General features: G+C 36.4%; 1 long non-coding RNA gene across 1 annotated transcript in view; it reads left to right on the top strand.

Moving 5' to 3' along the window:
* The first annotated feature begins 19,185 nt into the window (after window positions 1-19,185).
* Window positions 19,186-20,237, top strand: part of LOC146544115 (uncharacterized) — a 78,130-nt gene continuing 77,078 nt past the window's right edge. Inside the window, exon 1 of the long non-coding RNA XR_014884135.1 lies at window positions 19,186-19,845. This is a non-coding gene — a long non-coding RNA (uncharacterized LOC146544115). The remainder of the gene's footprint in view (window positions 19,846-20,237) is intronic.

Raw genomic sequence — 20,237 nt, 5'->3', positions numbered from 1 at the left:
TAACATAAACTGACAAGTCAGATCTCTAGGAAAATACTAGAGGAAGAACTGTACCAATGCATAATGTATTCAGCGTAATACATGTGAAACTTTTTCTTTCTCCTTTGTCCAATTTCAAAGTGGATTTGGAAATTAGGAAAGGATGGAGAAGCAGTTCTGAGGGGAAGAACATTTAACAGATTTCTGTTACTCTTATAAGACAGTCCATGTTTCTGCATAATAATAGAAAAAAATATTCAGCTTCCTTTGAGAACTGCAAAATAAAACATCTCCATGAGACTTAGAGAAAAAGAATAATCAGCGAGTTTAAGGTTAAATGTAATAGTTATGGCAGGTAAATGGAGACTTTAGGATTGCAAATGTAATCACCACTGTCAAAAGAATGTAGAGCAGTGAATATTTAGTCACAATGTTTTAACCTGCATAGTTCAAATGCTTTCTCTGAGTCTGCCTTAAAGTGTATGGAATCTATGTCCTTCTGTCTTTTGATGTATTATTTTCTGAATGTGTGGACATTCTCTAGGTTGGTGGAAACCTGAACTGCAAATGAAAGAACATTAAGGGCCAAACAAAATCAGAAGCATCAGATTTTGTCATCTTCTGCTGGCCTCAGAATTTTTCTGCAGTTTAGATAAAACAACTCTGAAGTCTGATGAATTCAACAGGACCGAGCCCAGATATCCCTACTTTACCTCATTATCATATGGATGAAGCTAATCTTGTATGCTTTTATTTTTTAATTTTTTGCTTTGTGTGAGGACACTGATTCATCCCGGCTCTGCTCTTTCCTTATACATTTACACTTGTATGAATGGTCTGAATCTAGCAAGGTCAAACCAATCAGCACAAATGCAAATGAAAGTAAAAAGTAAAGAACCAGGCTCTGGCATCTAGATGTTTGCTGTCTTCTCCACGCAAATCTTTCTTTCTCTGTGTTTTATTTGAGCTGTAACAGTCTGTTGCTTCTTTTTATTCTTTATCAACATCAAGAGAACACTGTAATCTGCTATTTCTTTTCTTCAGATTAGAAAACTTCATTTTCTAGTTTATTGTATATTTTTCACTTGGCATTGTTTTTTCTGTCTTTTATCCTCTTTCACTGTGAAAATTCCCCTTTTCAGGAAGCTAAGGTAGACACATCATTTTATTCAGATGCATGTACACATCTTACAGGAAATACTGTGGCAGAGAAACATTGCAAAAAAGTAAATATATTAATTATTTGGTTTTGATATATGAGATATTTGAGCACGAAGACCACTGTAAGTCTATACAAGGATATAATGCATGATTAGATGTAGCCTTCCTTCTGAAACATATGAGCAGAACCTTTTAAAGCCCTAGCTGACTTGCCAAGCCTGGAGGAAGTATGTTCATTGCTTTACCTGAGTAGCAGTTTGAAGCCAAAGGCGGCAAGGGATTTGGGGAACCAGGTGCGTTACTCTGTTTTTAGTCCTAATCATCTGGCACCTGCTGTACTGTCTGCTCTCTGAGTTCTGCACAGCTGTTGTTGGGGCAGACATGTTGGGACAGGACCCTTCAACGACAACTCCCACCAGTTGAAAAGAATAAAGTTAATGTTTTTTGGAGGACCTATAAACTTAAAAAGAGAAAAGATGAATGTGTGCATGTACATGAGACATAGTCTACATTTACTATGAGGTTGCTCCATCCTCCTGCAACTCCATCTTTTCCCAAGGTATTTTGTGGAGTCAAAGGAACGAAGAAACAATACCAAATAAGAGACATTTTTATTACCAATACCTATCACAAATTGGGTTCTGTTGTGTTAGCACAGTTCTTACTCATAAAGGATGTAAATTCAGGACAGCCCATTGATTTTCACTCTAATTTAAATAAATTAATTAAGTAGATAATAAAAACAGGAGGTAGAGATCTACCATATGATTCAGCCAAATCACAATGACCTTTCTTTGACAAAGTGCAGCATGAGCACAGCTCATATGAGACCTCAAAATTTGTTTGCTTTTGCACCTAATGCCAGAACTTAAACTCTGTTCTCCTAAGGCTGAAAGGCTAATGTACTAATTTACAGTGTCATGCAGCTGCCTATTTGGTTGAGTTTTCTTTTCTTCTCACAGAAGGTTAATTTCCATAAAAAAGATTTTCATTTGACTGGTCTTGTTTAAACAAGATTTTATGGGATTTGGTTTCAGTCGTAGTGTTTGGTGTTTCATTGCATAAAGAAAAGCAGCAAAAGAACAGAGAATGCTCTGTAATTTTTCACTTAACAAGCCTATTAATGGCCTTTTTTTTTTTTTTTTTTTTTTTTTTTTTTAATGTATGTGAATGTCTCAGGCTAGTGTTTTCCTCTCTGTAACACCTAGCAGCACAGATAAACCTAGAGCTTTTTATCATTCTGGTCTTTGTGGTTCTTTTCAGAGAATGCTTTTTAGAAGATAAAACTATACTAGATGGCAAGCATTTGGTGCCAAATAGCTCTGCTTACACTGTCTTGGCTTCATAGTGATCTAATGAAATATCTGATTTCCAGGAGGTTGCTTCATAAGTTTCCCACAGCCATGAGTTAAAGGTTTGGTTACATGCATGGAACCATCCTAAAAAGACAAAACAAAATTATATTTGTTGGTAGACATGCACATGATCAAATCACACAGTTCTTCAAGAAATTTGTTTCTAATGGTTTGTAATTAGAGCTATTAACATTGATTAACAATATAGGTCAGATGAAAAGCTGTTGACTGTCATTATTCAGATTCATTTGGTTCTGGTTTCTCTAACATATAAGAATCAAACTTTCCATCAACAATCTGTAATACAAATAAAACGGAGGAAAGAAAAATCTCAAAGCAGTAAACAAATCCAACTTCTCTAACTATACTGGACTAAATCCAAGTTGACTTCAGTGTACAAGCCTCTAAAATGTTGCTGAATTTAAAGTTATTTGCAGGTGAGGGTAACTGATGGTAGCATTTGCCCCTGCAACTCATTTAGAAATACATCTTCATTTGGCACAATGCAGCAGAGATGAAAAGCAACAGCACTTTGTGAGTTTTACTGAGCAAAAAGGTTTAAAGAAGCTGACCAACGCCATAAGGTATTGTTGTACCAGTTTGTATTGATTGTGCTGGAGGGCACCTCCTTGTGGAAGAGGATTGATTTCTTTGTGTTTTCACAAAGAGATTTTAATAGTCTTTGTACTTGCTGTCATGTTGCAAAGACCCACAAGCAAGACACATCTGATACCACAACTTAAAAACATCAGCCCCTTAGCCTCCAATAAGCATCAATTAATGCTGTATAAAAACAACTCCAAAACACTTTAACTGAAAAAGGTTTATATAAGTTGTAAGGTTGTGCAATACCAAAGAAATCAGCACCATGCCAGAATTAAATTAGCTCATCTTTAGGGACAGATTAAGATAGAGTTCTCAATTTCTGATTATTTCTTAAGATAGTCAGCTTCTTCCTTATACTTACAAAAATGTGAAAGCTGTTGATTTCAATCATTTGAGTCACTGGATAGAAAATTGTTCCTAGAATTTTGTCGTCTGTGTCTTTGCTCAGAAGGTTAGTTTTCTTTCATTTATCAAAGTAAAACATTCACAGAGAAGAAATGACTCACTGGTTAACTTTCAAATTTGGATAGAGAAAAACACTGAGCACCATGTGTGTTTTTATGGATTATATATGTAGGCATGGCCAAATGACTACAATAATCATACAGTTTATCACAGATCAATATAATAGTAGTTCTCCATATGGAATATCCCTGTAGAATTTAGCAGAGTTGAAGCAATTAAGTTTCTATTAGCTTTAATATAATATGAAATGTTGGTATGTAACACAACAGGAAATATTTATAAATGTTGAAAAAAAATATTTTTCAGAAATAGCATAACTGTAGTCATTATCATTGGATGTGCCATAAAATTTTTATTCTGTTCTTTGGGCTTTTCTACAAGGTAATGAAATCTTTTTCTTGTAAGTAGGTCGACATCCTTCAGGCACAAGTTCTGTTGGTTTATAGCGAAATGTCTTCTCCAGTAGCTCCTCTAAAGAGCCCACGGTGCATTTGTTATTTCTCATGCCAGTAGTAGATGATGTCTCCTCCCTGAGTTAGCACTGAGAGCTGGATCTGCTTGGCTACTGTAGAAGCCAGTTCTATCATGAATCAGCTCACTGTGCATGCCATGAGGAGATAGGCTCAGTACCCCAGCTACATAGCAGTCCACATATCATATCCTCTTCTATTCCTCTTGTAAGTGCAAGTGCCACCTTTTTTTCTTCATGTGTATTACTACAGACCTGCGAGAGAAACAGAGGTTTTGTCACCACAGCTGATGGACATCTCCAATTCTCCAAAATCCTTGCTATTCTGCTTTGACTTATAGATGTAGCATCGACAAGGCACATCCATAAATTAGTTGCCTAATGTAAAATAGGGAAAACATCCTATGTTTTGTCTTAGCAGTTACCAAAAAGCTTTTTGTATTTTCTGGATAAGTATGTTGAGTTGCAGCAGTTGTAATGCAAATTACAGATTAAGGGCAAATCAACATGGAGGTAAATAAAATTATTAGGACTATTTCCACTGACGTCTGTAGTAGATTGGCCTGAGTTAATAAGATTTCTGAAGTAACAGCTTTATTTTACTTTTACACTCATGCAGTATTTTGTGAAGTGAGGTCTGGAATCTGTTTTTTACAGCTGCACTAAAAATAGCAGTGATGTAACATTCTTTGGAAATATTGAGTTTTACTGTGGAACCTATAGTTGGAGTTTCTAACTTTTTCTACATTGTTAATTTTAGTTGCAGCTTTTTCTCCCAGCATATTAACTCAAGGAAAACTCAATTGCTTAAATGTTGGAAAAAGTGAAGAATGAAGGAATGCAAAGATGAAAAACGTTGCATGTTGAAGTAAAAAATGTTGAAGTGAAGATGGCAGCCATTCAAAATAAATCAAATAAACCTTCAGTATGTTTCTTGTTTGTACAGAACATTGAAGATGTGAAGGTGAAAGAAAAGTATCTTAATTTTACTGAAATTGTAATGTATTTCAAGATATACTGTAGTCATTATCAGGACCATCAACACTATCTTTTTCCAGAACAAATATACAAATATAGAAAAGACTGCTGCTTTTGTACAATATTGATTAAAAAAATTAGAAAAGAAGTAGGTGTATGGGAACTGTTGAGTCACGGCCTGAACCACTGATTGATCACCTGAGGCAAGGACTGAGTTAGCTGTGGGAGTACAGGTGAAGGCGATTCACCTGTGTGGCCAGAGCCTGGCTCCGACCCTCCTAGACCCCATTTAAGATCTGACTACTGGGGAGAATGTTCTCTTTCTGGAGATCCCTTCCTCATGGAGCCTTTCCTGTAAATCTAGTTCTTCAGATACAGGTGAGCATTCCTTCCTTGCTTGTTTCTTTTCCTGTTTTCACCATGATAATCTTTCATGCTGTAACATCTACTGTAACAGTAGGGAAAATGTGGAAGACAGACAGAAAGAGAATGAGTAACATGACTTAGTAAATCAGCAAGTATTGGCAGTGCATCTTGAACTCTTAACCAGCTGGAAAATGTTGGATCTAACATAAGTTTGAATATAGAATATTTGTATTACATCAGATAGCAGAATAAAAAAGAAACTGTATTTACTGATTCTTTGATGATGAGGTGAAATTATGAGATTGGCTAGCACATAAAGTTATTTGTGTACTGTATATTATGTATTGTATATTTGTAACTTATACATAGGGATCAGCTACTCTTTTCTGTATATGTGTGAATCTTAATTTCTATTGTAAGACAGATGTAAGGCTTTCATTATATTTCTGTATTCAACTTCTCTTTAGCAGCTCTTTTTGGGAATGGTAGGGTAAACTCTTTTGAAAGGGACTAACTGAACAGCAGAATAGTAGACATGATGAGTTCGTAATGCAAATCTTGTGTAAGAGCTTTCAATTAATTTTGAGAGCCTGTATTGTTTTACGTGTATATATGCTACAAGCTGCAAAGTTTTTAAAAGAAAGATATGTGAGAAAGCCTCCTACATTTTGGGATAAATTTGATCCAAAGCACTTGACTCAACTGAAACAGTTGATCTTAAAAGTTAAGATGTTCAGGGATCAACAGCATAATTCTGTAACTGAAGGAGTACGTATGCCTGATCATGGAAGTTTATAAGAATTATGGAATTAGTGACATAAAAATATTTATATGGTTTATCTCACCTAGGTCTCTGCTATTTGACTGTTTCATACCACAAATATTGTACTCTTTTAAAAATGTCACTATTTAACTTCCAACTCTGTCTTTGAAAATACTGTTGAGTAACTGAGAAAAAATTTTCATACAAATATGTTGTTTTATTCTTTGAATTATCATGGAATAACTAATGAAAACTAGGTAATGAGCTGTAGTTGCACTGCATAGAATTTAGCAGCTACTATTTCATATCTGAGATAAATGTAAAATCTTTTCTCATGCAGTCATAAAATATTTCAGGTAATCTTGTACAGAATCAAGCATATCTCTAGTGATCGGTTTTTAGTCCCTCTGTACCAGTAGAAATACAGTAGGATTGTGTTCGTAGGACCTGGCAAAGATCTGTATCTTGTATCAGCAAATATATTTCTCTGACAGGGAGGCAGAGCAATGGAAATTGTGGGTCAACCATCTGAGAAAAGATGAGAAATGAATGAGCCCAAGGGCTCAGCTCTTAACCATATAGGTGGAATGCTGTGTTCCTTGTCAGTCATCATTGATTTGATATTCCTAAATGAAAAGTATTATTTTTAAAATGAGAACTAATTATTTAGCCTTTTATGGAAACTACAGTTTTCTAGAAGTGGCTCCAGTGTATGTTGAAGGAAGAGCAATAAGCATCCTTACTTACAACTTACAGCTTACTGACCTTTGGAGCCTGTTTCTTGATTTCCATAAGTTGTACAAGTGTTTGATCGCAAGGGATAGTAGGGAACTGGCAAGTAGAGGAATATGCATACTGTCCTAGAGAATATAGAAGAGGCAAAAAAATGAAAAAAGAAGTAGAATGAGTGGCAATACAGTAAAGAAAAAATGAGAGGATTGTTCTGTGAGTAGAGCTAAAGGAAGTATAGGGGTTATAGGAACAGTAAAGATTAGGAGAATATATAGAAAGGACTAAGAATGCAGGGAAACAAACTTGTAAGTGTTGTAAGTGAATAAGAGGCAGGTGCTCCTTATTTCTGTCTGAACCGCTAGCTTTGCAGCAGTTTGTATGGAATACAGATTGCATTCCTTATGTTTTAGGATACTAGTTGTCCTTTGTGTTGGGACAAATTGTCACCTGAATGAATACATTACAGCTGCATCAGAAGTTGTCAAAGCATTTAAAAATGGAAGTGCTCAAGTGAACATCAGTCATGTTCTAACAACCCTTGGAAAAGTTGAAAACTGTGAAAATGAGATAAGGATTAATGTTGTGGGAAAAGCTTATGGGATAGTCTACTACATGATAAATGGTTTCATGAAATAAGAACTTTTTGACAGATTGACTCTGTTTGAATATATTAGTATACCATTCTGGAAAGTGTACAGCACATGTTTGAAATTAAAAACAAAGTTTGCATAGATTTTTGAATCTTCATTCCTTGGTTAATGTTTTAATCTACACAGACCAATGAACTGAACTGAAGAGAACAGAATAGAGTAGTTCAGCTGGAAGGGACCTACAGATATCAAGTCCAACTGCCTGACAGCTTAGAGCCGCCTCCTCAGGAAGCTGTAGAATGAAATGCAGTTGCCTTGCAACAGCAAGTGTCCTCAGCTTCTCCTCATAGGACATGACTTCAGCCCTTTCACAAGCTTTTCTGGCCTCCTCTGGACACTTTCAAATATTTTAACATTGCTCTTATATTGTGGCGTTGAGAACTGCACATAGTATTGAAGATGAGGCCACACAAACACTGAATATAGCAGGAGAATCACCTCTTTTGACTGACTGGCTATACTGTGCTTAATGCATCCCAAAATGTAATTTATCCTCTTGAAATACTTTTTGCCCCCAAAATCCAAATACTAAAGGGTTTAAGTTCTTGAGTAGAGGCTGCAGAAGGAAAAGCTGCAAAAAATCAAGGTTAAGTTGTTCTAAATAACGAATGTTGATTCTCTTTTCTTTGTTCTTAATGTTCTCTTACACTTGTTAAGTAATGATGTCTTAGAACAGTTGGTAATTAAAAGATAACTTGCCTCAAAAATTCATGTCATTTGATTGAAAGAAAGAAGAACCTGAAGTAGATTTGTAGTGAAGATTCTTCATTTCTAAAGGGAAAAGATATTACTAAACTGAATGCCTGAGGAAGTAAAGAATTTCATTAGGGAGAGGCTAATGTGTATGTAAGGTTAAAAGTTGTCTTCTGTGACAGTCCAGACAGGTAGGGCAGGATGAGAGGAGCTCATAAGAAAGGATTCTAGGATTAGTGGAACTTTAATATGAGACCAGAAGCCTATGAAGTATGGAAGAATAAGTAAGGCAGTAAAGATGTTTATATTTTTTCATGTTAAGAAGTGTGAGGATAAGTGAAGACTGAGAAAAGCAAAGATGAATTTTTTCATAAAAAACAGAAACAAAACAACAACAAAAGCCAAGCACCCTCAAATCTGTATAAATATAAAATTTAAAGGAAAAAAAAAAAACTGAACTTCACTTTAAAGAGAAGGAATAGTGGATGATGGGAAATGAAAGCTAAATGAGTATTTTTCTTCTCTTTCCAGCAAGATGTTAGTGTACCACAATGGTTGTGACAATTTGGAAGCAAAATTCAGAATCTTAATGTACAGCAGGGGTATGGCCCCAAGTTCTAGAAGGAGAGGCCTAGTAGTAAGTATCTTTAATTCATCTATAGGATCAAGGGCAGATAATGTAGATTTTGACAAGTGCATTCCTATTAGTGATCTCTGCAACACTCAAACTCTTACAACTCATTCTGAAGAAAAAAAAATTATAAAATCTTAATGATTACGAACTAGAAAGATAGTCACCATGACTCTGAATGTCTCCCTTTCCTTCTTTGTCCCAGGGTTACTGAGGAGAGCCAAATACTATATAGTATGGAATATTCATTTAGCCACTTTTGTTCAGTTGTCCTGGTTCTGTTCTCTCTCAGGTTCTTGCTTCTTGCACACCCTTGATTCCTCTAGCTGGCAGGGCAGTATGAAAAGCAAAAAAAAAAAAAAAAAAAAAAAAAAAAAAAAGGCACTGCTCTGCCACAACTGCAACACTGCTGTGTTATCATTACTGTTTTCATCACAAATCCAGAACACAGCACCTTACCAAGTGTTATGAATGTTAAGAAAATCAACTCTATCCCAACCTAGTCCAGTCCATTAAGTCAGACGAGTTACACAGTAAAACATACAAAATGAATTGTTAATAAAAATGATCAAAGACATAGAAAATGAAGATTATTACCAGGTTTTTAAGACAGGTAAAGAACTGATGAAAGGAGAGATGGCAACAAGAATGTTGAAAGTGTATACAGTAGGACCAACTATATTTATCAGTATAATTCCTGTATACATTACCTTTGGATTATTTTGTTTGTATTTACAATCATTACTTTCCTGTAACAGTGAAAAAATTCTGACAAAATATGTTCTGATGTTGACAAAAAATCAGATGACATTATCAAAATGGAAGTTGATCAAAATAATAAGAATTCAGTTAGTGTAAAGTTAATACATAATTCAAAAGACCATGTATTTCAGGCCTATTAACAAGGAAGTTCTCTAATATACTGGGAAGATCAGAATTGGAATTCTTACTTACTGCAGAAAGATGGGATGTCATGAGAAATGAAAAGGAACAAGCAAGTTGACACTTTGAAAAACTGAAAACCACCAGTCTTGCCATTGTGTTGTGTCCCTGGATGACTTTAAGAAAGAAAAAAGGAACTTGCAACCTGTCCATCTCACCTTTGTGCTGGGAGAAGTCATGAACCAGATCCTCCTGGATGCTATGCTAAGGCATGTGGAAAACAGGGAGGTGATATGGGAGAACCAGCATGGCTCCACTAAGGGAAAATTCTGTGTGGATTTTCCTTGGACTTCTGTGATGGTACAACTGCATCAGTGAATCATCTATCTGGACTTCAGTAAGGCCTTTGACGCAGTACCCCACAACATTCTTATCTCCAAATTGGAAGCGTGGTTTTAATGGGTAGGTTGTTCGATGGATGAAGAACTGGCTGTGGGATTGAATCCAGAGAATGGTGGCCAGTGGTTCAATGTCTGGATGGAGATCAGTGACAAGTGATGTCCTTCAGGGGTCAGTATTGGGATAGATACTCTTTAATACCTTCATCAGTGACATTGACAGTAGGGTCAAGTGCATGCAGCAAGTTTGTAGATGACACCGAACTGTGGGTTGTATTTGATGTGCCTGAAGGATATGGCCAAAGGGATCTGGCCAGGCTTGAGCAGTGGACCTAAGAGAACCTCATGAGGTTCAGTAAATCTAAGTGCAAGTTCTTGCACCTGGGTACAAACACCACTACCAATAAAAGCTGGCTACCTAGTAAGCTGGCTTTATTTCAGCCCACTAGTTTTTGGACTTTTACCTTTCCAATTTTCTTCCCCCATTCCACCTGGGGGAAGTGAGCAAGTAGTTGCATGGTGTTAAGCTGCCTATAGGGTTAAGACACAACAAACAATTACAGCAAAAGGCCATCTAATTAGCACCTATAAATATCTCGGGAAAGTAAAAAGAAAAAGATCTCTAAACTAAAATGGGTTTGCAAGCTCTTTTTTTCAGTTACTAACTCTGTTCCTATGTGGCCTACACTACTTGTTTAGGATCCCAATGGAAGAAGTGACACTTTTGAGGGGTGCATCCACTACTCCCCTTGTATAACTGACAAAGTCATAATACGTATGACTCCTAATGTAAGAAGGCATTTGGCTCTATCATCATCAGTGTTTCATAAATACAGAAGATTTAATCATAGAAAATCTAAGCACAGAATAAGAAAGTGTTGTTAATGGTGGAGGAATGCTGCTATTATGAATAATGTAAAGTTTTTCAGGTGAGTCAGTCTTGGTGGAATAAGTCAAATACTGATTCAGTGGAACACCGCTGAATGCTCTCTGATACAAAATCTACTGAAAACATAGGATTTAAAATTTTAAAAGGGTTTTATAAAAGGGGAGTATTATGATTCTGAAAGTTAGTTAGAAGCTGCTGCTAGGTAAATGAAATTGATTTAGTCTTAAAAGTATATATCTGGAAATTAAAATCCTGCTATATTAACCTACTGATTTGTTACCCTTTGTGTAACTGGAGAGCGTTCTGTGGAGAAGAATATATTTAAATGGACCATGAGAACTAATTTGTAACTAAAACACTGATGATATTTTTATGTTTATTAGTACTTATCATTTCAGAATAAGATTAAGCTTTCCACAGAACTCATAAACATTTAGTTTGTTGTAACTACAGATTTTAATGATTGAAAAACAGGCTCATCCATCTGTTGGAGATCAGCAAAACAAATACCTTGACTCACCTGTATAAACTGCCTGCTCTGAAAATGTGCTTCAAAATAAGTACAATGAGAACTGATAATGCTCTTTTTTTTTTTTTTTTTCCACACAGGATGTCAAATTTAGGGTAAATGATGCTAAAAAATAACAAAATGGTCTCTAGCTTCTGTCAGTGCAATAAAAAGATCACAGCAGTTTTTTTCCTCATCAAAGCAGATGGCTTTAATGATTCTTCAAGCCATGCTTAATTCATCTGCAAACAGCAGAGATCGGTTCACAAATGTGTACTGAAAGAGAGAGATGTTACTGTTCATAAATGCTCTGCAAGTTTGCTTTGCCCCATCATTAGTGGCAAATGGTGTTTACCTAAGATAAATTATTTTTGTGAACAGTCTCAGAGTTAGTGTTGCAGTTGCAATAAATTACCTGTAAAATGAAATGAGCATCACCTGGTTAATGTAGCTAGTACAATTGACTTGATGGAATAAGTGAAATTGTCTATTTTCTTTTGAATTAAAACTGCATTATAAAGGATTGCTATTTTCCCCAATACTTGCTTGCCTTGCACTACAGAGCTGAACATTTATTTTTTCATGACTTTCAATGGTGAATTTTTTTTATTGATGTATTATTTCTTTAATAACAGGCAGTGAGAACCACATGATCAATTCATGTGTTTGTAATTTAATAATAACTTTGAACTTGCTTCTGATGCTATACAAAAACAGAGAAAATCAAGTGAAGAAATATTTGTGTATGATAGCTTATAGGAGGGGAGGCATCAATACATACTGAGTAAATGAAACCATTGATTCTGACTTTATGTCCTTAGAAGAAGGACTTCTGTTTTTCTTCAGTTACATCATACGCTAGAAGAGGGTAAATCTCAAGATGTGCCAGGGGAGGTTCAGGTTGAATATTAGGAAAAACTTTTTTGAAAGAGTGGTGAGGCACTGGAACAGGCTGCCCAGGGAGTCGCTGTTCCTGGAGGTGTTCAAGAAATGTGTAGGTGTGATACTGACTGTAGTTAGTGGGGATATACTGGTGGTAGTTGGGCAGTTGGACTAGATCCTCTTGGAGGTCTTATCCAACTTTAATTTATCCAACTTTAATGATTCCATGATTTTTATGATCATTCCTCCATTCACCTTGTGACTGAAATACTACAACAACAACAAAAAAAACCCTTACATTTAATTAAGCAATAGAGATGCTTCTGAACACAGAAACTCAGTTCTGAAGAGGCTTTCCTGTATTAAAAGTACTAGAATTATCAAAAGCTTGCATGGCTCTAGGCCATAAAGAAACTGAAATATGTTTCTGTCTATTGATATATATATCAAAACACCAAAAATAAAATTTTCTGTTCCAGAACAGGCATTTATCACCTAGAGATGTGAGTAATGTACTCAATTAGGCCGTACAAGACTTGTTTTCTTTCTAAACTGATCTTACTTGAAGTTAAAATATGTTTCAAGTTTTATGATTGATGGCTTGCCAGCTAAGCCATTTAAAATATAGCAAGAATAGACAAAGGTGTTGGGATGACACTGACTATAATAAATAACACGAGATATGTGTTAAGAAAACTGTGAAATTAGATATTGAAGAGCATTGATGCTTGGGGTTGTAGATGTTCTTGATTTCAAACTGAAATTATAAATGAAAGTTTTATTGAATCATTTAAAAGAAAGTTAGTTACAGGTGGCATTCCCAATAAGAACACTGTTTCTTCATCTTGCTAATCCTGGACAACATAAGCACTTAAACTCAAACATAATCAAAATGTTTAAGCACTACTGTAATTAATATGAATCATTCATTTCCTTTGTATATCCGTTCTCTTGTAAGGCACTCCTGACTGAAGGTGTTGTGCAGTGCCATGTTTTCCACACTGTTTGGGTCAGAAAAAGAAGCTTCAAGATTTGCCTGCGTAGAAAATTCAGCTGCGTAAAGCACCACTAATGTCAGAGGTGAGGACACTTGAGTTAAGTCTTAAGATTCACAAACAGAATTTATTGACCACCCTCATTTCAGTGGGTGATTATGCAAAAAGGCTTTTCTCTTTTTGCAGAGGGCGTATTTTTCTGTCTTTGGGTTATAGTCCAGAAAATATGAGCAGAAAGGGTTATATACATATACAAAATGGTTATATGCCACTATACAATTTTCATTAGGCAGACATTTGAAAAGAGATCTTCCAAATAACCTTCTTGTTTCACTGTTAGAAAGAATATTTTAAATTCATTCTTATTTCAAAACCTTCTTCATATAACATTAATCATGATGCCAGTTGCCTGGAAGGAATATAGCAAACCCCTAGGTGTAAAACTGTGACATTTTTGAGTCACAGCAATTAGTTCAGTTACCTAACACAATACAAGTGAGAAAGAATAGTCCAGAACAGGAATAATCCACATCATGCCTCTCAATTCAGCTGAGGGGTCAGGGTTATAAAGATTGCATTCAAGAAGTCAGCAACTGTGTTAGAGAGCATAATTTAGCAGCAATGTTCATGCCTAATGCCAGGAAAGCAGCTGGCATTCTACAAGAAATACACTTGAATAGAACACAGTTCAAGACATTCGAGACTTTTTGAGAGGTGAAAACCTAGATGAAAATGCATCCTCAGAGTATAAATGGAGGATCTGTCTAGCACTATGCTGGTAACATTCTGATTATTAAAAAAAAAAAAAGCACAAAAAAAGTACAGTTGGAAAGTGGGAGGAGGGGACTGAATCCTCCTAAACTGTGAGTTTCAGTAATAGGACTTCACTAAGAAAAGTGCAGCATAACTAAATTTAACATACATTCTAGAAGAGCAATCAAATCATAAAGCCAGAGCTTCTGTGAATAATTCATGTGAAACCTGATGAGATAAAAGGACTGACATGGGAGAACACCATAAATAACATACTGTAGAAAGACTGAAAACCAAAGATCTAGTCTTTCATCAGCTGATACAAGGCAACATCCCCCTTTGGAAAGGCTAGTTCTTCTTTGCTCAGTCTAGTTAACTTGCAGTTTCACAGTTTTTCAGTTGGGAAACTGACAGAAGGCAAATTTCCCAGCAGACAAATTTAGTACTGCTAACTTGCTACTAACTTCTAATTCTTGCCAATTCTCTAATTTTCTCAATTGACGTTTTGCTGAACAGCATAATAAATACAGGACGTTCTTTCCATTCCAAGTAACTGTGTGCACTGCAGCAATTGCTCCTGTCTGATCGATAATCTATGACACCTTTAACTGTTTGTTCTCTTGGGTGTATCTCAGCCTCAACTGAGCCTCACTGTTTTTCGTGGTCTAGCCATGTCTGCAGTACATCTGATAAAAACCTGTCTGTGTTTCTTTCACTGTAATGTATGTGGATTGCTCTGAAAGTAGTGCCTCCTATTTATTTCCACGGAAGCTAAAATGGATACCAAGAGCACAATAACACTCCTTGAGAGAGAAAACTCTTGGCTACAAAATGCTACTTTTCAACATAGGCACCGTCTTTAGCTATGTGTTTTCACCAGCAATGAACGAGAGCATGTGTGAAGAAAAAAATAAAATAAATCTGCAGCATCAGAAGTGACCTGCTGTTGCAACAGTTGAAGCACACTGCCCACCAAGTCACTGTGTTCACATCCATTGGCTGGTCTCCCTAAATGCTCAGCAGATATCAGTGAATGTCAATGGATGCCATTTTTTTCTGCGTGGAGGAATTAAATTCCACTCCTTTGCTTCATATGCACTTCCATGTCAGATGCCATTTTGTCAGACTGCCCCTCTGCTGCTGTCTGTTGCATAGGAACAAAATACAAGGGAATACCGGTGGGAATGTTCAACCTTCATTCAACCTCTACTATCATACCACCAACATCCGCTCCTGGTACTGTGGGCCAATATAATGAAATAAGAAGCACTGCTTTTGGAGCAGCCCTCGCAGCTTTGTTCTTAAGTGAAGGTTTTGGTTGTGACGTTATGACTTCTGTTTTATTTTGTTTTTCTCCTGGCAGTTGCAAGAATACTTGGGCAACCTTTCTCAACACATCCCAAACTGCAACAGGGACAATGTTTGTCATTGCTTCTCCTAATCAGAAAAAAGACACATTAGTGTAGTTTAACATAAAGGTGTACTGAAGATGATTGGGAAATGTCATTATGTTGTAAACATATTATGCGTGTTGTGAGCGTGCCCTGAGGTGCAACCTGTGCTCCTCTTTCTCAAGCATGTGCCTTAATCTGCATGCTTCCAACAACATTGGGATGAGATACAAACATGGACTTTGGCTTTCTTTGTGACAAATATTTATACATAGGCAATAAGGAAGCATCTGTGGTTTCAACAGGTTCCTGTGGTTAATTAGGGGACCTGGATGTGTTGTAGCCTACTGAGTGTACTACCACTGGTGGGGAAGTATCAGGTCAAATGGAGTCCAGAGTGATTGTAAAAATGCAGGTGCAGTATAATTCTGGACTGTTCTTGTGTTTAAATTTAAGTATATTTATGTTTAAGTATATGTTTTGCTGGACAAAGGCCAGGATGCTCAGCACTATGGAGGCTTAAAATCTTATAGGATTTAAACTAGATCTATTCAGATATTTTTCATTAACATGATAATTCTGCTGAAAAAAATGCAATTATCACACAAAGAATGAATTTTTGCAAGAAGGTTGTGGTGGTGAAATCAAAACTACATGTATCATTATAGTATGATAAAATCATTTTTTAATTAAATAAAACTTATTTTCAGATAAGTTTAATACTAAAAAATATTCTATCTTAGTATCATGGTAATGATTGTTCAAACAGCTCAAATTCACATTGCCTAGACAGTTTAGAGCATTTCTTTTTTCCAGGTTGGAAAGTGGAATTCCAGTTATCCCAGCTGCTTACAGCATCTTCAGAAATCCAAAAACACCAGCAGGTTATCACATGGCTCTGAGGCATAAACAAACTAGACATACAGATCCATAGAAGGAAAAATATTTGCTAACTTCTCCTTTGCTTGTTGTAATGCAGTATCATAGTGAAATTAAGTGATCAGAAACAAATAACTTCACTTGTAGTACCACTGAAAAAAAAGATTTTCTACTATATTGTGTGAGTAGTTTTGTTTCAAATTTTCACCCGTTTGGAACTGTAATAAGTTCTAATACATGGTTCTTGGCTTTAGAGCTTCTCCCCACTCCTAATGAGCTCTCGAAACCTTTCTTTCCTGGTCTGTCAGAGCCATTGAAACTTAGTTAACTTTTTTCTAAACCAGCAAAATGGACTCTCACAGCCCATTTGGATTGTTGTGGTGGGCCAATGTCTGATTCACTGCAATGTGGTGGTAAGCCACAGTGTCTCAAGAGGTACAAGTCTTTCTGGAATGCAAAGCTGGCATCTGTCATTTTAGCCTCCTTGTATGTCAGACTGAACAGCTCTGCCAACCTCCATGGAAAAGGGCTGGAAATAAATCTTTACTAACTATTGGTTTCATACTTCTCACAGTTTCCTTAGTTGATACTTTTTTTTTTTTTTTTTTTTTTGGTCATTGAAGATATTTCCTAGGCTTTCTATTTATAATGCACATAATGTCCCCTACTGGTGGTTTATTCATGGAGTGATAGAAAAGCATATATTAGAAGCAGACAATATTAGTCCTGGATGTACTGGTTGTCTCTGAATTGTATTGAGTAATTGTTTCTCTTGCCTGCAGGCTCTGATTCATTACAAACCAATCCAAAAAAACAACCTTGGATTTCAAATAAGTAACTGAGGTCAGAAATATGGCATGAAGTTTTTAAGCCAATAGTGGAGAAATTACTTTATTACAAAGTTAGGCTGATATTTTCAGAGACAAGAATAATTCCCATTAATGTTGTTGGCAATCATGCAGCCCAATCACAAGCATGTAACTTAGAAAACTTCCCTCTATGTGGGCAAGTGTTCTCAATGAGTTTCTAAATTTATAGAAGCCTCAAAAGCCCTGTCTCTATGTTTTGCTGTTAAAGTCCACAGTTAAATCTCAAAGATTGGACTCCAGCAAGCAGCATTTTTACTAGGCCAACAACATTCAGCGAAAAAATATTAACGTGTAATATTATACATTCTTATTTTTACACATAATTTTCATGATTCCTTTTTAGCTCTATTCCCAATAGATGTCTGAAGCACTATTGCTGTAATCCTTACTGACTAAGGAAACATGCAGTAGATTAGGCAGTAGTAATGATTACCAAGTGCAGGGCCCCTGCTGTTAAACTCAAATGACAAGCTCATCAAGAGCTCTGTTTCTGATGTTCAGCTGCTTTACTTCATTATTCTCCAAGAAACAAAGTTGGCAAGTAACCACTCTTCTCTGTGAACAGACTGACAGCATAACAAGAAAACTCAAGACAAATCTTGATTTCCAGAAAGTAAATACTTCCAGAAAAATGACTTATCGGTTGCTATTTTCTGCTTATAACTTCCAAGGACAGTATGAAAATTACTTCTAAAATAACAACAACACCAGCAAGTTGTTGTGACCTTTCACTATCATATCCATTCTCTCTAGCTCTAACAGTGTTGTCTGAAATATGAACATAAGTCAGGCTTGCAGTGCTGCTATGTCTTGGAGTTCATGAAGCAGAAGTTCCTTGTTGAATAATTGTGCACTTGAACAGCAGAAAGTTACAAAAGCTGTTAACATGCCTGAATGAGAAGAAGCTGGAGCAAGTCTCTCATCTGGATTTATTCTGAAGAAGCTCCTCTTTTCTCAAGGAGGTGAGGTCTTTTCTTTCTGGTATTGTGATTTCCATCAGTTCTCTATAGATAAAATTCACCCCTCCTTTACAAAGGCAGTGCTGCTAAGCTGTCTGTAGAGAAATCTTGAGACAAAGAAACAGGCATCTTCTCCATATTTACTGTTTTCTGGTTTTGAGGCCTCAATTTATCTGCACTCGTATGAAGCAACACTAGGTATATTTCAGTGGCTCCTGAAACATTAGTCTGTTTGTCAATCCCCATATTCATTTACTGTAATTTCTTCTGGGAGGAAAAATGTAGAAAAGAGATCATACCATCCTCAAAATTAATAAATTTTAAAAATACACAGAATAGTCTTCTGAAGTCCTCACCTTCCTCTGTTCTGGTTCAAGCAATAAAAAATGAGTCATGAATGATGTATATGCTACACCGTATCTGGCAGCAAGGTAGCCCTCATTTGGTATTTCAACATGAGGGCCAACACAAAGATACTATAACCAGGAGTACTGAGGTTCCTCACTGCCTCCTAGGAAGTAGAGATTGCTACTTGCTGATAATGCCTAGATGGTAGCAAATCTCCTTGGAGACTGATTTAGTGTCCTGAATCCTTGCCTGGTTGGTGTTCTGGAGCAATGGTTACAAGGAGCTGATAAAACCTAACAGAAGCAGAGCTGATCTGGTCTACAGAGTCAACGTGCATGGTGACGTGTAGGTGGAGACCTACGTGTGCACAACCCTTCTGTGAGTGAGAATAGTGGTGTACTTTTGCTGTTGTCTGGATTTGGCCAGGGTATCAGAAAGGCTGTTTGGTTTGGTTGAGTGAAGGACAAATATTTGGAGTGAGATAATATTTGTCTGAGAAAGACAAATAAGGTGTGGATGATGAGGTATATATGAAAGAAGATAGGAAATCTGTGTAAGTCATGCAGGACAGCTGGGCAGGACAGGAAAAATTACCAGCTGAAAGCTAGGAGGACAGAGAAGGCAAAGATAATAGTAGCAGGGAAGCGGGAAAATGGAAGTCATTATAGAGGAGGGAATGTGAGGATTCATGAGGGTTAAATACTGGAGTTTTCAATATTTTTTTACTCCATGGAGCGTCAAAAAGATAATAGTGAAGAACTGTAAAGCATTTCTGGATGCAGAAAGTTCATTTTTTCTATTTACTCAGAATTCCTATGTTGGCTTTAGCTATGCTATTGTAAAGGTGATCAAATAGTAACTTCAGACTAGGAGAACCAGCTATTATTTCCCATCAAAATTTCTAAAATACTCTCATTGAAAATTCTTCATTAGTTTGATCTCTTCAGCCTATGCAGTAGTACTTTAAGAAAGAACTATATAATCAAAGTTCTCTGACATCAAGATTAGATGCAATATTGTACTATATACCTGTGAAAGAATCTCTCAATTCTCCCTATTGTTTTTTAATGTTATTTCAGTTTTCTAAAAAGTGAAATCTGTTAATCCTATGCTTTAGCCTTGCTTTGTGTGCAAACAAAAGATGAAGCAGAAGGAGCACTCTGGACTGAATACACAGCCCTGCTTGTGACAACTACACAACTTCTTCCTGCCAAGTCCAGTCCTCTGTATTCATTTGAAACCTGGTATGTGCAAACTGCTTTGCAGTGATAATATATATAATACTGGTAAGAAGAGAAAAAAGTAAATGAGTTTCCTGTTGAAAGTTTCTCAAGTTGGTGATGAACAGTGCAGTCTTCTGCAGTAGCTTTCTAAAAGTTTTTGCTTTTAAGAAGGTTGTGTTGGTTTCAGCTGACGTAGAGTTGATTTTTCAAATTCTGTCTGGTATGATGCTGTGTTTTGGGTTTGGGAAAAACTGTGTTGATAGCATACCGATGTTTTGGTTATTTCTGAGCAGTGCTGTGTAGAGCAGAGGATGTTTCAGCTTTTTATGCTGTCATTATGGCACTCACAGGGACCTGGGGTGGGGGAAGGAAGAGTTTGGAACCAGGACAGCTGGCCTGGATTGACTAAGGGG

This window comes from Meleagris gallopavo, chromosome 6 (assembly GCF_905368555.1).
Source record: "Meleagris gallopavo chromosome 6, MGAL_WU_HG_1.1, whole genome shotgun sequence".
NCBI lineage: Eukaryota > Metazoa > Chordata > Aves > Galliformes > Phasianidae > Meleagris > Meleagris gallopavo.
The sequence above is the reverse complement of the archived record's forward strand: the minus strand, read 5'-3'. Positions and strand labels throughout refer to the sequence as shown.